Source organism: Pelobates fuscus, chromosome 7, assembly GCF_036172605.1.
Source record: "Pelobates fuscus isolate aPelFus1 chromosome 7, aPelFus1.pri, whole genome shotgun sequence".
Taxonomy (NCBI): Eukaryota; Metazoa; Chordata; class Amphibia; order Anura; family Pelobatidae; genus Pelobates; species Pelobates fuscus.
The window spans coordinates 2,661,795-2,680,703 of NC_086323.1; the positions used below are offsets into that span (position 1 = coordinate 2,661,795).

The window sequence follows — 18,909 nt, forward strand, 5'->3', positions numbered from 1 at the left end:
TGACCTAATAACACAGCATGATATAATAACAATAACTCATATTATAATAACTAGGAGAGGGTGTGACCTAATAACACAGTATGATATAATAACAATAACTCATATTATAATAACTAGGAGAGGGAGTGACCTAATAACACACTATGATATAATAGCAATACCTCATAGTATAATAACTAGGAGAGGGTGTGGCCTAATAAGACAGTATGATATAATAACAATAACTCATATTATAATAAATAGGAGAGGGTGTGACCTAATAACACAGTATGATATAATAACAATAACTCATATTATAATAACTAGGAGAGGGTGTGACCTAATAACACAGTATGATATAATAACAATAACTCATATTATAATAACTAGGAGGGTGTGACCTAATAACAGAGTATGATATAATAACAATAACTCATATTATAATAACTAGGAGAGGGTGTGATCTAATAACACAGTATGATATAATAACAATAACTCATATTATAATAACTAGGAGAGGGTGTGACCTAATAACACAGTATGACATAATAACAGTAACTCATATTATAATAACAAGGAGAGGGTGTGACCTAATAACAGAGTATGATATAATAACAATAACTCATATTATAATAACTAGGAGAGGGTGTGACCTAATAACACAGTATGATATAATAACAATACCTCATATTATAATAACTAGGAGAGGGTGTGACCTAATAACACAGTATGATATAATAACAATAACTCATATTATAACAACTAGGAGAGGGAGTGACCTAATAGCACACTATGATATAATAGCAATACCTCATAGTATAATAACTAGGAGAGGGTGTGGCCTAATAAGACAGTATGATATAATAACAATAACTCATATTATAATAACTAGGAGAGGGTGTGACCTAATAACACAGTATGATATAATAACAATAACTCATATTATAATAACTAGGAGAGGGTGTGATCTAATAAGACAGTATGATATAATAACAATAACTCATATTATAATAACTAGAAGAGGGTGTGATATAATAACATAGTATGATATAATAACAATAACTCATATTATAATAACTAGGAGAGGGAGTGACCTAATAACACAGTATGATATAATAACTCATATTATAATAACTAGGAGAGGGTGTGACCTAATAACGCAGTATGATATAATAACAATACCTCATATTATAATAACTAGGAGAGGGTGTGGCCTAATAACACAGTATGATATAATAACAATAACTCATATTATAATAACTAGGAGAGGGTGTGACCTAATAACACAGTATGATATAATAACAATAACTCATATTATAATAACTAGGAGAGGGTGTGACCTAATAACACAGTATGATATAATAACAATAACTCATATTAGAATAACTAGGAGAGGGAGTGACCTAATAACACACTATGATATAATAGCAATACCTCATAGTATAATAACTAGGAGAGGGTGTGGCCTAATAAGACAGTATGATATAATAACAATAACTCATATTATAATAACTAGGAGAGGGTGTGACCTAATAACACAGTATGATATAATAACAATAACTCATATTATAATAACTAGGAGAGGGTGTGATCTAATAACACAGTATGATATAATAACAATAACTCATATTATAATAACTAGGAGAGGGTGTGACCTAATAACATAGTATGATATAATAACAATAGCTCATATAATAATAACTAGGAGACGGTGTGACCTAAAAACATAATATGATATAATAACAATAGCTCATATAATAATAACTAGGAGACGGTGTGACCTAATAACAGAGTATGATATAATAACAATAACTCATATTATAATAACTAGGAGAGGGAGTGACCTAATAACACAGTATGATATAATAACAATAACTCATATTATAATAACTAGGAGAGGGTGTGACCTAATAACACAGTATGACATAATAACAATAACTCATATTATAATAACTAGGAGAGGGAGTGACCTAATAACATAGTATGATATAATAACTCATATTATAATAACTAGGAGAGGGAGTGACCTAATAACACAGTATGATATAATAACTCATATTATAATAACTAGGAGAGGGTGTGACCTAATAACACAGTATGATATAATAACTCATATTATAATAACTAGGAGAGGGAGTGACCTAATAACACAGTATTATATAATAACTCATATTATAATAACTAGGAGATGGAGTGACCTAATAACACAGTATGATATAATAACAATACCTCATATTATAATAACTAGGAGAGGGTGTGATCTAATAACATAGTATGATATAATAACAATAACTCATATTATAATAATTAGGAGAGGGAGTGACCAAATAACACAGTATAATATAATAACAATACCTCATATTATAATAACTAGGAGAGGGTGTGACCTAATAACACAGTATGATATAATAACAATACCTCATATTATTATAACTAGGAGAGGGTGTGATATAATATAGTATGATATAATAACAATAACTCATATTATAATAACTAGGAGAGGGTGTGACCTAATAACACAGTATGATATAATAACAATACCTCATATTACAATAACTAGGAGAGGGTGTTACCTAATAACACAGTATGATAATAACAATACCTCATATTATAATAACTAGGAGAGGGTGTGGTGTGATATAATATAGTATTATATAATAACAATAACTCATATTATAATAACTAGGAGAGGGCGTGACCTAATAACATAGTATGATATAATAACAATAACTCATATTATAATAACTAGGGGAGGGTGTGGCCTAATAACACAGTATGATATAATAACAATAACTCATATTATAATAACTAGGAGAGGGTGTGACCTAATAACACAGTATGATATAATAACAATAGCTCATATTATAATAACTAGGAGAGGGTGTGACCTAATAACACAGTATGATATAATAGCAATACCTCATATTATAATAACTAGGAGGGTGTGACCTAATAACACAGTATGATATAATAACAATAACTCATATTATAATAACTAGGGGAGGGTGTGGCCTAATAACACAGTATGATATAATAACAATAACTCATATTATAATAACTAGGAGAGGGTGTGACCTAATAACACAGTATGATATAATAACAATTACTCATATTATAATAACTAGGAGAGGGTGTGACCTAATAACACAGTATGATATAATAACAATAACTCATATTATAATAACTAGGAGGGTGTGACCTAATAACACAGTATGATATAATAACAATAACTCATATTATAATAACTAGGAGAGGGTGTGACCTAATAACACAGTATGATATAATAGCAATACCTCATATTATAATAACTAGGAGAAGGTGTGACCTAATAATATTGTATGATATAATAACAATAACTCATATTATAATAACTAGGAGAGGGTGTGACCTAATAACACAGTATGATATAATAACAATAACTCATATTATAATAACTAGGAAAGGGTGTGACCTAATAACACAGTATGATATAATAACAATAGCTCATATTATAATAACTAGGAGAGGGTGTGACCTAATAACACAGTATGATATAATAACAATAACTCATATTATAATAACTAGGAGAGGGTGTGACCTAATAACACAGTATGATATAATAACAATAACTCATATTATAATAACTAGGAGGGTGTGACCTAATAACACAGTATGATATAATAACAATAACTTATATTATAATAACTAGGAGAGGGTGTGACCTAATAACACAGTATGATATAATAACAATAACTCATATTATAATAACTAGGAGAGGGAGTGACCTAATAACACAGTATGATATAATAACAATAACTCATATTATAATAACTAGGAGGGTGTGACCTAATAACACAGTATGATATAATAACAATAACTCATATTATAATAACTAGGAGAGGGTGTGACCTAATAACACAGTATGATATAATAACAATAACTCATATTATAATAACTAGGAGAGGGTGTGACCTAATAACACAGTATGATATAATAACAATAACTCATATTATAATAACTAGGAGGGTGTGACCTAATAACACAGTATGATATAATAACAATAACTCATATTATAATAACTAGGAGAGGGTGTGACCTAATAACACAGTATGATATAATAACAATAACTCATATTATAATAACTAGGAGGGTGTGACCTAATAACACAGTATGATATAATAACAATAACTCATATTATAATAACTAGGAGAGGGTGTGACCTAATAACACAGTATGATATAATAGCAATACCTCATATTATAATAACTAGGAGAGGGTGTGACCTAATAATATTGTATGATATAATAACAATAACTCATATTATAATAACTAGGAGAGGGAGTGACCTAATAACACAGTATGATATAATAACAATAACTCATATTATAATAACTAGGAGAGGGTGTGACCTAATAACACAGTATGATATAATAACAATAACTCATATTATAATAACTAGGAGGGTGTGACCTAATAACACAGTATGATATAATAACAATAGCTCATATTATAATAATTAGGAGAGGGTGTGACCTAATAACACAGTATGATATAATAGCAATACCTCATATTATAATAACTAGGAGAGGGTGTGACCTAATAATATTTTATGATATAATAACAATAACTCATATTATAATAACTAGGAGAGGGAGTGACCTAATAACACAGTATGATATAATAACAATAACTCATATTATAATAACTAGGAGGGTGTGACCTAATAACACAGTATGATATAATAACAATAACTCATATTATAATAACTAGGAGAGGGTGTGACCTAATAACACGGTATGATATAATAACAATACCTCATATTATAATAACTAGGAGAGGGAGTGATCTAATAACACAGTATGATATAATAACAATAACTCATATTATAATAACTAGGAGAGGGTGTGACCTAATAACACAGTATGATATAATAACAATACCTCATATTATAATAACTAGGAGAGGGTGTGACCTAATAACACAGTATGATATAATAACAATAACTCATATTATAATAACTAGGAGAGGGAGTGACCTAATAACACACTATGATATAATAGCAATACCTCATAGTATAATAACTAGGAGAGGGTGTGGCCTAATAAGACAGTATGATATAATAACAATAACTCATATTATAATAAATAGGAGAGGGTGTGACCTAATAACACAGTATGATATAATAACAATAACTCATATTATAATAACTAGGAGGGTGTGACCTAATAACACAGTATGATATAATAACAATAACTCATATTATAATAACTAGGAGAGGGTGTGACCTAATAACACAGTATGATATAATAACAATAACTCATATTATAATAACTAGGAGGGTGTGACCTAATAACACAGTATGATATAATAACAATAACTCATATTATAATAAATAGGAGAGGGTGTGACCTAATAACACAGTATGATATAATAACAATAACTCATATTATAATAACTAGGAGAGGGTGTGACCTAATAACACAGTATGATATAATAACAATTACTCATATTATAATAACTAGGAGAGGGTGTGACCTAATAACACAGTATGATATAATAACAATAACTCATATTATAATAACTAGGAGAGGGAGTGACCTAATAACACAGTATGATATAATAACAATAACTCATATTATAATAACTAGGAGAGGGTGTGACCTAATAACACAGTATGATATAATAACAATAACTCATATTATAATAACTAGGAGGGTGTGACCTAATAACACAGTATGATATAATAACAATAGCTCATATTATAATAATTAGGAGAGGGTGTGACCTAATAACACAGTATGATATAATAGCAATACCTCATATTATAATAACTAGGAGAGGGTGTGACCTAATAATATTTTATGATATAATAACAATAACTCATATTATAATAACTAGGAGAGGGAGTGACCTAATAACACAGTATGATATAATAACAATAACTCATATTATAATAACTAGGAGGGTGTGACCTAATAACACAGTATGATATAATAACAATAACTCATATTATAATAACTAGGAGAGGGTGTGACCTAATAACACGGTATGATATAATAACAATACCTCATATTATAATAACTAGGAGAGGGAGTGATCTAATAACACAGTATGATATAATAACAATAACTCATATTATAATAACTAGGAGAGGGTGTGACCTAATAACACAGTATGATATAATAACAATACCTCATATTATAATAACTAGGAGAGGGTGTGACCTAATAACACAGTATGATATAATAACAATAACTCATATTATAATAACTAGGAGAGGGAGTGACCTAATAACACACTATGATATAATAGCAATACCTCATAGTATAATAACTAGGAGAGGGTGTGGCCTAATAAGACAGTATGATATAATAACAATAACTCATATTATAATAAATAGGAGAGGGTGTGACCTAATAACACAGTATGATATAATAACAATAACTCATATTATAATAACTAGGAGGGTGTGACCTAATAACACAGTATGATATAATAACAATAACTCATATTATAATAACTAGGAGAGGGTGTGACCTAATAACACAGTATGATATAATAACAATAACTCATATTATAATAACTAGGAGGGTGTGACCTAATAACACAGTATGATATAATAACAATAACTCATATTATAATAAATAGGAGAGGGTGTGACCTAATAACACAGTATGATATAATAACAATAACTCATATTATAATAACTAGGAGAGGGTGTGACCTAATAACACAGTATGATATAATAACAATTACTCATATTATAATAACTAGGAGAGGGTTTGACCTAATAACACAGTATGATATAATAACAATAACTCATATTATAATAACTAGGAGGGTGTGACCTAATAACACAGTATGATATAATAACAATAACTCATATTATAATAACTAGGAGAGGGTGTGACCTAATAACACAGTATGATATAATAGCAATACCTCATATTATAATAACTAGGAGAGGGTGTGACCTAATAATATTGTATGATATAATAACAATAACTCATATTATAATAACTAGGAGGGTGTGACCTAATAACACAGTATGATATAATAACAATAACTCATATTATAATAACTAGGAGAGGGTGTGACCTAATAACACAGTATGATATAATAACAATAACTCATATTATAATAACTAGGAGGGTGTGACCTAATAACACAGTATGATATAATAACAATAACTCATATTATAATAACTAGGAGAGGGTGTGACCTAATAACACAGTATGATATAATAACAATAACTCATATTATAATAACTAGGAGAGGGTGTGACCTAATAACACAGTATGATATAATAACAATAGCTCATATTATAATAACTAGGAGAGGGTGTGACCTAATAACACAGTATGATATAATAACAATAACTCATATTATAATAACTAGGAGAGGGTGTGACCTAATAACACAGTATGATATAATAACAATAACTCATATTATAATAACTAGGAGGGTGTGACCTAATAACACAGTATGATATAATAACAATAACTCATATTATAATAACTAGGAGAGGGTGTGACCTAATAACACAGTATGATATAATAACAATACCTCATATTATAATAACTAGGAGAGGGTGTGACCTAATAACACAGTATGATATAATAACAATAACTCATAGTATAATAACTAGGAGAGGGTGTGGCCTAATAAGACAGTATGATATAATAACAATAACTCATATTATAATAAATAGGAGAGGGTGTGACCTAATAACACAGTATGATATAATAACAATAACTCATATTATAATAACTAGGAGAGGGTGTGACCTAATAACACAGTATGATATAATAACAATAACTCATATTATAATAACTAGGAGGGTGTGACCTAATAACAGAGTATGATATAATAACAATAACTCATATTATAATAACTAGGAGAGGGTGTGATCTAATAACACAGTATGATATAATAACAATAACTCATATTATAATAACTAGGAGAGGGTGTGACCTAACAACACAGTATGACATAATAACAGTAACTCATATTATAATAACAAGGAGAGGGTGTGACCTAATAACAGAGTATGATATAATAACAATAACTCATATTATAATAACTAGGAGAGGGTGTGACCTAATAACACAGTATGATATAATAACAATACCTCATATTATAATAACTAGGAGAGGGTGTGACCTAATAACACAGTATGATATAATAACAATAACTCATATTATAACAACTAGGAGAGGGAGTGACCTAATAGCACACTATGATATAATAGCAATACCTCATAGTATAATAACTAGGAGAGGGTGTGGCCTAATAAGACAGTATGATATAATAACAATAACTCATATTATAATAAATAGGAGAGGGTGTGACCTAATAACACAGTATGATATAATAACAATAACTCATATTATAATAACTAGGAGAGGGTGTGACCTAATAACACAGTATGATATAATAACAATAACTCATATTATAATAACTAGGAGGGTGTGACCTAATAACAGAGTATGATATAATAACAATAACTCATATTATAATAACTAGGAGGGTGTGACCTAATAACACAGTATGATATAATAACAATAACTCATATTATAATAACTAGGAGAGGGTGTGACCTAATAACACAGTATGATATAATAACAATAACTCATATTATAATAACTAGGAGGGTGTGACCTAATAACACAGTATGATATAATAACAATAACTCATATTATAATAACTAGGAGAGGGTGTGACCTAATAACACAGTATGATATAATAACAATAACTCATATTATAATAACTAGGAGAGGGTGTGACCTAATAACACAGTATGATATAATAACAATAGCTCATATTATAATAACTAGGAGAGGGTGTGACCTAATAACACAGTATGATATAATAACAATAACTCATATTATAATAACTAGGAGAGGGTGTGACCTAATAACACAGTATGATATAATAACAATAACTCATATTATAATAACTAGGAGGGTGTGACCTAATAACACAGTATGATATAATAACAATAACTCATATTATAATAACTAGGAGAGGGTGTGACCTAATAACACAGTATGATATAATAACAATACCTCATATTATAATAACTAGGAGAGGGTGTGACCTAATAACACAGTATGATATAATAACAATAACTCATAGTATAATAACTAGGAGAGGGTGTGGCCTAATAAGACAGTATGATATAATAACAATAACTCATATTATAATAAATAGGAGAGGGTGTGACCTAATAACACAGTATGATATAATAACAATAACTCATATTATAATAACTAGGAGAGGGTGTGACCTAATAACACAGTATGATATAATAACAATAACTCATATTATAATAACTAGGAGGGTGTGACCTAATAACAGAGTATGATATAATAACAATAACTCATATTATAATAACTAGGAGAGGATGTGATCTAATAACACAGTATGATATAATAACAATAACTCATATTATAATAACTAGGAGAGGGTGTGACCTAACAACACAGTATGACATAATAACAGTAACTCATATTATAATAACAAGGAGAGGGTGTGACCTAATAACAGAGTATGATATAATAACAATAACTCATATTATAATAACTAGGAGAGGGTGTGACCTAATAACACAGTATGATATAATAACAATACCTCATATTATAATAACTAGGAGAGGGTGTGACCTAATAACACAGTATGATATAATAACAATAACTCATATTATAACAACTAGGAGAGGGAGTGACCTAATAGCACACTATGATATAATAGCAATACCTCATAGTATAATAACTAGGAGAGGGTGTGGCCTAATAAGACAGTATGATATAATAACAATAACTCATATTATAATAACTAGGAGAGGGTGTGACCTAATAACACAGTATGATATAATAACAATAACTCATATTATAATAACTAGGAGAGGGTGTGACCTAATAATATTTTATGATATAATAACAATAACTCATATTATAATAACTAGGAGAGGGAGTGACCTAATAACACAGTATGATATAATAACAATAACTCATATTATAATAACTAGGAGGGTGTGACCTAATAACACAGTATGATATAATAACAATAACTCATATTATAATAACTAGGAGAGGGTGTGACCTAATAACACGGTATGATATAATAACAATACCTCATATTATAATAACTAGGAGAGGGAGTGATCTAATAACACAGTATGATATAATAACAATAACTCATATTATAATAACTAGGAGAGGGTGTGACCTAATAACACAGTATGATATAATAACAATACCTCATATTATAATAACTAGGAGAGGGTGTGACCTAATAACACAGTATGATATAATAACAATAACTCATATTATAATAACTAGGAGAGGGAGTGACCTAATAACACACTATGATATAATAGCAATAACTCATATTATAATAAATAGGAGAGGGTGTGACCTAATAACACAGTATGATATAATAACAATAACTCATATTATAATAACTAGGAGAGGGTGTGACCTAATAACACAGTATGATATAATAACAATAACTCATATTATAATAACTAGGAGGGTGTGACCTAATAACAGAGTATGATATAATAACAATAACTCATATTATAATAACTAGGAGAGGGTGTGACCTAATAACACAGTATGATATAATAACAATACCTCATATTATAATAACTAGGAGAGGGTGTGACCTAATAACACAGTATGATATAATAACAATAACTCATAGTATAATAACTAGGAGAGGGTGTGGCCTAATAAGACAGTATGATATAATAACAATAACTCATATTATAATAAATAGGAGAGGGTGTGACCTAATAACACAGTATGATATAATAACAATAACTCATATTATAATAACTAGGAGAGGGTGTGACCTAATAACACAGTATGATATAATAACAATAACTCATATTATAATAACTAGGAGGGTGTGACCTAATAACAGAGTATGATATAATAACAATAACTCATATTATAATAACTAGGAGAGGGTGTGATCTAATAACACAGTATGATATAATAACAGTAACTCATATTATAATAACTAGGAGAGGGTGTGACCTAACAACACAGTATGACATAATAACAGTAACTCATATTATAATAACAAGGAGAGGGTGTGACCTAATAACAGAGTATGATATAATAACAATAACTCATATTATAATAACTAGGAGAGGGTGTGACCTAATAACACAGTATGATATAATAACAATACCTCATATTATAATAACTAGGAGAGGGTGTGACCTAATAACACAGTATGATATAATAACAATAACTCATATTATAACAACTAGGAGAGGGAGTGACCTAATAGCACACTATGATATAATAGCAATACCTCATAGTATAATAACTAGGAGAGGGTGTGGCCTAATAAGACAGTATGATATAATAACAATAACTCATATTATAATAACTAGGAGAGGGTGTGACCTAATAACACAGTATGATATAATAACAATAACTCATATTATAATAACTAGGAGGGTGTGACCTAATAACACAGTATGATATAATAACAATAACTCATATTATAATAACTAGGAGAGGGTGTGACCTAATAACACAGTATGATATAATAACAATACCTCATATTATAATAACTAGGAGAGGGAGTGATCTAATAACACAGTATGATATAATAACAATAACTCATATTATAATAACTAGGAGAGGGTGTGACCTAATAACACAGTATGATATAATAACAATACCTCATATTATAATAACTAGGAGAGGGTGTGACCTAATAATATAGTACGATATAATAACACTAACTCATATTTTAATAACTAGGAAGGGATGTGACCTAATAACAGAGTATGATATAATAACAATAACTCATATTATAATAACTAGGAGAGGGTGTGAAATAATAACACAGTATGATATAATAACAATAACTCATATTATAATAACTAGGAGAGGGTGTGATTTAATATAGTATGATATAATAGCAATACCTCATATTATAATAACTAATAACTAACTACCTCGAGAAGTAAGCTACGCCGCCATCGAAAAGGAATGCCTGGCTGTGGTGTGGGCCCTAAAGAAACTGCAGCCCTATCTGTATGGACAGCCCTTTTCCTTGCTCACGGATCACAACCCGTTAGTCTGGCTGAACCGGGTGGCTGGGGACAACGCCAGGCTGCTGCGCTGGAGTTTGGCGCTACAGCCTTTTGACTTTAATATCCAGTACCGGCCGGGTAAGCAGAATGGAAATGCTGACGGGTTGTCAAGACAAACTGACCTAGAAAACTGATCCGTGAGCCCCCGGACATCCCCAAGCCGATCCGTGCTGGATCAGACTGTGTATGCCGGCTTGTGGGCAAGGGGGAGCAGTGTAGCGGATTGGTACTGGGCTGTCCTACAACATTCATGGGAATAATTGTATTCGTTTATATTGCCAGTTAATGTGTGTAAACTACTGTATTCCTCTGGTTGTTCGGTAGAATCTTGCGAATAAAACAAGGGAATGAAACTACCGAACAACCAGACCACCTTGTGTAAAGTGTGCCTTCAATTACCGTTTGCAACAATGTTGCAAACGGGTAATTAACTATCCGTGCAGTCTGGTCTTTGTTCTCTGGGTGGCCGCCATTCGGGATACGAACACGTGGCGGCGGCCATCTTAGACTGCCGAACAGCGGTGTTTTGCCGTCGAGTGTCTGGAACCGAAATCGGACACTTGACTAGGCAAACACCGCTGAGACCTCCAGACTCCCAATACTTCGTGGGGAAACTACCGAACGGCCCGCTATTCGGTAGAAGGAACCCCACGAACTGGGGGATTCATCCGAATCCTCGTCAGGCTACAGAACATCAATAATTCACCTGTTTATATTCTCCTGTTTGTGACCGACCGCAGGGCCAAAATACATGGAACCCAGCGGTCGGTCAAAACTACACCTAGTCATAACTCCCGAACCCCTGGTCCGATCTGGGTGATTTTTGAGTATGTTGCTCACCCAGATCAGGGCTACCAGGGGATACCATTCTTAAAGGGGTACCCCTATGTTTAGGGGTACATCCAGAAACTGTGGAAATTCATGTACATTATAAGGGATTATGATGCTAGAGGAGGGGAGGAGATGTGTGGGAGGTTACTGTTCACAGATTGGACAATGTATTGATTGATAGAACCTCCTCCCTTGCATGGGAGAGGGCTTTATAAGGCACTGTGGAATAAAGCTAGTTAGTTCTGCTCCTGAAACTGTGTGTCGTCCAGTTATTGGGATTGCTGTTGGGATACTGCTGTATTACTTTACCTGCCGGAAACCTTGCCTGTGGATTTACCATCACCGTGTTCCTGAGCCTCCCTGGGATCTCTAGTGGAGAATAGTTGTGAAAGATCGGCTCTCCGCTACACACATCAATTATACGAAAATGTATTAGTGAAGAATGCTCCCCTTGTTCGGTAATATGTATCTCCCGACTGCCGTTCATGTAGGTGTAGAGGAACTTGAATGGGCAGTAGGACCATGGAGACCGGTGTTCGCAAGAGTGCCTGGCCGAAAATTTGTTTCAGGCACTCGACAAAAAGTCCCGCTGCCTGCTTTCGGGAGACAAGATGGCCACCATCCAATGTCCCGATTACTTGCGTTCACTTGCACAAACTGGTCACCCAGTGGAGTAATCTATTAATGGGTTCCATTGCGGTTTTCATACAAGATATTCAACGTTCCATGTTCTAATGAGTTTCTGGGGTGGTCCCTGTTCGGGAACCGAACCAAATAATGATATGAAAATAAACATGAATCTAGATATGCGAAAGGAGCCGAAGGTGATGGGGTTATTCCTTCACAAGTATGATAGAATAATAATAATAATAATATATTAAAAACTAGGAGAGGGTGTGATATAATAATTGTGACAAGACCAATCTCGCCACTGTGCATTGGAGGAACCTGGTTGCCTGCCTGCTGCCTTTTGACTATGGACCGGCATTTAAATACTTTATTTTCCTATGCAGAAAGGTCTATTCATGTATTTCTGCCCAGGCGTTCGGTAGATTCTATCTACCGAACAAACAGCCGTCAATTGACCACCCAGTAGCTGCGGTTATCCGCAGCTTAATTGACTATACCGGGTGGCCGCGGCTACGCATACTGAACACTGGATGGCATTAGCCTGCAGTTCACACGTGGCCGCTTCATTCATGGATTTACTGAATGAACTCATTTAACCCAGATAGCTATGCCATGGAGCCTATTCGTGTAATAAAATACTTTGGCTCCATGGCAATTAAACTTTATGTGTGTGGTCTGAGCACCATTCAGTAATAATGTGCGCTCAGACCTAAGCTATCTGGGGATATGTTGCATGTCTGTATTTTATGTAATAAATGTAACCTTGTGTATTTTATTGTATTTTACTGTCTTTTTACTGCCATGTGCTTAATGGAGTTTTGCCTCTGTCCTCGGAGATAATTGGATTACTTCCCAATTATCTCCAGGATAGAGAGGAGGGATTGTGATGTAATTGTGGGAGTGTTTATCTGTGTTGTATGTTTTGATTGGATGTTCCACAAAACCCTGTGGGTGGGACTTTGTCTGTAAAATGTGTATATAAAGCCAATAAAGACACAGCTCAGCTGTTCCTGCTTGGCCCTCAAAACGGAGCCTTGTCTCGTTCTTGGGGGGGATTTATTGTATGCTGTTCCAGTTCGACTGCTAGGAGTGTAAACCTATTTGTATGGTTTTTCCTATTCGGCTGTTTACGGCATTCATATAGTTTCCTGTTTGGCGGATTGGTGTCTTTGGTAGCTGCCTGTATATCTGGAAGGGGAATATCTACTAAACGGCTTTAACCCCTTTTATGCCCGGGGTGCCATTACAATAATATATTACGATTTAATAATAAAATAGTAATAAATATTATAATAACTAGGATAAGGTGTGATATAATACTATATGGCTGATGATTTCATATACAGTGACAGCATGAAGGCTGTAACTAGGAGAGGGTGTGATACAATATAGTTTGACATAATAGTATAGTATGATATAATGATAGCTAATATTATCTTAATAACTAGGATAGGGTGTGATCTAATAATCTAATAGTATAATAATAAATAAAGGGGAGTGTCACGATACCTTACCTTTCTCCTGCGGACCCGCGAGGTGTATCTCCGGGTGCTGACTCCTCCCGGCAATGGCACGGCATGTCAGACGCCAGACGCCCTACACACGCCTCCTTTTATGACGTGGTGCATGCGCGCCGATGCCATAGCGAAAATTCTAAATATTCCACACTCTGTGACATTTTGGGGGCGTGGATTTAAAGCAAAAGACGCACAACTATAAAAGAGCACTTTTTGCTTTTGTTCAGTGCCCTATTGTGATTCACTGGTTGTTCACTCTAGTCTATCCTATTACAGTGCCTTGCAAAAGTATTCACTCCCTTGACTTTTTACCTATTGTGTTACATTACAGCCATAAGTTCAATGTTTTATTAATCTGAATTTTATGTGATGGATCAGAACACAATAGTCTAAGTTGGTGAAGTGAAATGAGAAAAATATATACATAAAACTATTTTTTAGAAATAGAAAACAGAAAATTGGCATGTGCGTATGTATTCACCCCCTTTGTTATGAAGCCCATAAAAAGCTCTGGTGCAACCAATTACCTTCAGAAGTCACATAATTAGTGAAATGATGTCCACCTGTGTGCAATCTAAGTGTCACATGATCTGTCATTACATATACACACCTTTTTTGAAAGGCCCCAGAGGCTGCAACACCTAAGCAAGAGGCACCACTAACCAAACACTGCCATGAAGACCAAGGTCAGGCTTAGGTTATAAAAAAATATCCAAATCTTTGATGATCCCCATGAGCACCATCAAATCTATCATAACCAAATGGAAAGAACATGGCACAACAGCAAACCTGCCAAGAGACGGCCGCCCACCAAAACTCATGGACTGGGCAAGGAGGGCATTAATCAGAGAGGCAGCGCAGAGACCTAAGGAGCTGCAGAGTTCCACAGCAGAGACTGGAGTATTATTGTGGACGACAATAAGCTGTATGCTCCATAGAGTTGGGCTTTATGGCAGAGTGGCCAGAAGAAAGCCATTACTTTCAGCAAAAAACAAAATGCTTTGTCAGGATTCACACCGTGACCTCCAGACTGCCAGACAGGGTCGCCCCTTTATTGCACGAAGAGGGATTTGAACCTGTGTACTCTGCAGTTCTGGACATGCTCTCTTACCTCTGAGCCATTTCAGGACTTTGGATAACTCCCGTCTATACTTGAATTGCCTGCAGCACTAGGGGGCTGGACTTCACCTGGCTCAGACCTGTCAGTTACTCTCCATTTGAATCTAATACCTAATTAACAAGGTATAAGACACTGCCCCTCCCTAAGGGCAGTGTCAGTTCAATGACTCTGGTTGGAGTATTGATGTTCTGTGTTCCAGTGTTCTCCTGACCTTGGATTGCTACTCGTTTGTACCCTGACCTCTGGCATCCCCTGACCTCGGCTACTAGTATCTCCTGATTTCTGGCATCCTCTGACCATTGGCTTACCCACGACTATTCTCCTGGATATTCCTTTTCTGTGCTGCGACTTCAAGCATTAACCTGCACAGCCCCCGTGCACAGATTCACAGGCCAGGTGAGTTCTTCCTTGACCACCTTGGCCTGTGTCTAATTGCAAGGGTGAGCATATCGGACTCCCAGCAAGGTAAGCCTGACAGATTGAACTGACCATTATGGAGTCCACAGAGATAAGGAAGATGCTCACCCTAGAGATAAGGAAGATGCAAACCCCTCTTGTGAAGCAAGTGTCCAGCCTGACCCAGACTGTTTCGGAGCTGCAGCAAGAAGTTTTATCTCTTAAAGGCACAGTACGCCCAGTTCCAGAACCTGCTTATCCAGAGCCGTTTGTTGTGATGCCTAACTGATTTGATGGTTCCTGTTCCTCCTACACAGCATGGATTGTGAACTTCTTTTTGCTCTTAAGCCTAAAACAGCAACTTTGTCAAAGTCCGTTCGGCCATCAACTTACTTTTCGGGCAGATCAAGGAGTGGGCATACCGGAAGCTACAGGAGAAAAGCACTGTCTTGGACAGCTGGGAGTCATTCATGACCTCCAGACTGCCAGACGGGGTCGCCCCTTTATTGCCCAAAGAGGGATTTGAACCTGTGTACTCTGCAGTTCTGGACATGCTCTCTTACCTCTGAGCCATTTCAGGACCTTGGATAACTCCCGTCTATACTTGAATTGCCTGCAGCACTAGGGGGCTGGACTTCACCAGGGCCGGACTGGCCCACCGGGATACCGGGAAATTTCCCGGTGGGCCGCGGCATCTGGGGGCTGCGCAAGTATGTGCCACTGGGTGGCCGGTCCGGTGGCACACTCAGAGGGGGGCCAGCGGCCGCGTTCCAGGCTGGAGCCGCCGGGCCGGATTGCAGCCTCGCCGGTCCGGCGGCACTCCTACTGCTGAGGGCTGAAGGGGGAGGGAGCATATCTCTACCATGCTCCCTCGCGGTTCCCACAATTCACAGCACGGATGCTGCAGGGGATTGTGGGAACTGTGAGGGAGCATGGTAGAGATATGCTCCCTCCCCTTCAGCCCTCAGCAGTAGGAGTGCCGCCGGACCGGCGAGGCTGCAGTGTGGAATGCTGCCGGCCCCCTGACTCCTCTGCCGGCCCCCTGACTCCTCTAAGGTGGGTGGGGGAGATGGGGGGGGGTGAATAGAGAGAGAGACACAGAGGGGATGGGGGGTGAATAGAGAGAGACACAGAGGGGATGGGGGGTGAATAGAGAGAGAGACAGAGGGGTGGGGGTGTGAATAGAGAGAGACAGAGGGGGTGGGGGGTTGAATAGAGAGAGAGACTGGGAGGGTGAAAAGAGAGAGAGACAGAGGGGTGGGGGGTGAATAGAGAGAGACAGAGGGGGTGGGGGGTGAATAGAGAGAGAGACAGAGGGGGTGGGGGGGTGAATAGAGAGACAGAGGGGGTGGGGGGTGAATAGAGAGAGAGAGACAGGGGGTGGGGGGGTGAATAGAGAGAGAGACAGAGGGGGTGGGGGTGAATAGAGAGAGAGACAGAGGGGGTGGGGGTGTGAATAGAGAGAGAGACAGAGGGGGTGGGGGGTGAATAGAGAGAGAGAGAGAGACAGAGGGGGTGGGGGGTGAATAGAGAGAGTGACGTGGGGGGTGAATAGAGAGAGAGACAGAGGGGGTGGGGGGTGAATAGAGAGAGAGACAGGGGGGAGTGCCACAGGGAGAGGGGGGAGAGTGAGACACAAGGGGAGAAAGAGGGGTGAATAGAGAGAGACAGAGGGGGAGGGAGAGTGCCACAGGGAAAGGGGGGAGAGTGAGACACAAGGGGAGAAAGAGGGGTGAATAGAGAGAGACGGGGGGGGAGAGTACCACAGGGAGAGGGGGGAGAGTGAGACACAAGGGGAGAAAGAGGGGTGAATAGAGAGAGACAGAGGGGGAGGGAGAGTGCCACAGGGAAAGGGGGGAGAGTGAGACACAAGGGAAGAAAGAGGGGTGAATAGAGAGAGACGGGGGGGGGGAGAGTACCACAGGGAGAGGGGGGAGAGTGAGACACAAGGGGAGAAAGAGGGGTGAATAGAGAGAGACAGAGGGGGAGGGAGAGTGCCACAGGGAAAGGGGGGAGAGTGAGACACAAGGGGAGAAAGAGGGGTGAATAGAGAGGGGGGGGGTGGGAGAGTGCCACAGGGAAACTCTAGCCCTGGAGCTACAGGCTAGAATTCACTCTCACCACTGCGACCACCAGGGATTCCTGGTGGTCCAAGTGGTGAGAGTGAACTCTAGCCCCATACAAACACTGCCCACACACACACCATACACATTCACACACTGCCCCCCCCCCCCCCCCCCCCATACACACACACATTGCCCCACGCACCCTGCACACTGAACCTTTCACACACATTGCACCCCTCACACATTGCACCACTGCTCCTATACCCTTCT

At 36.3% G+C, this 18,909-nt stretch overlaps 1 pseudogene; it reads right to left on the reverse strand.

Annotated features, from left to right (window-relative positions):
- The window catches only part of LOC134568644 (atrial natriuretic peptide receptor 1-like), a 203,956-nt pseudogene that overhangs the window by 70,534 nt on the left and 114,513 nt on the right, over positions 1-18,909 (reverse strand).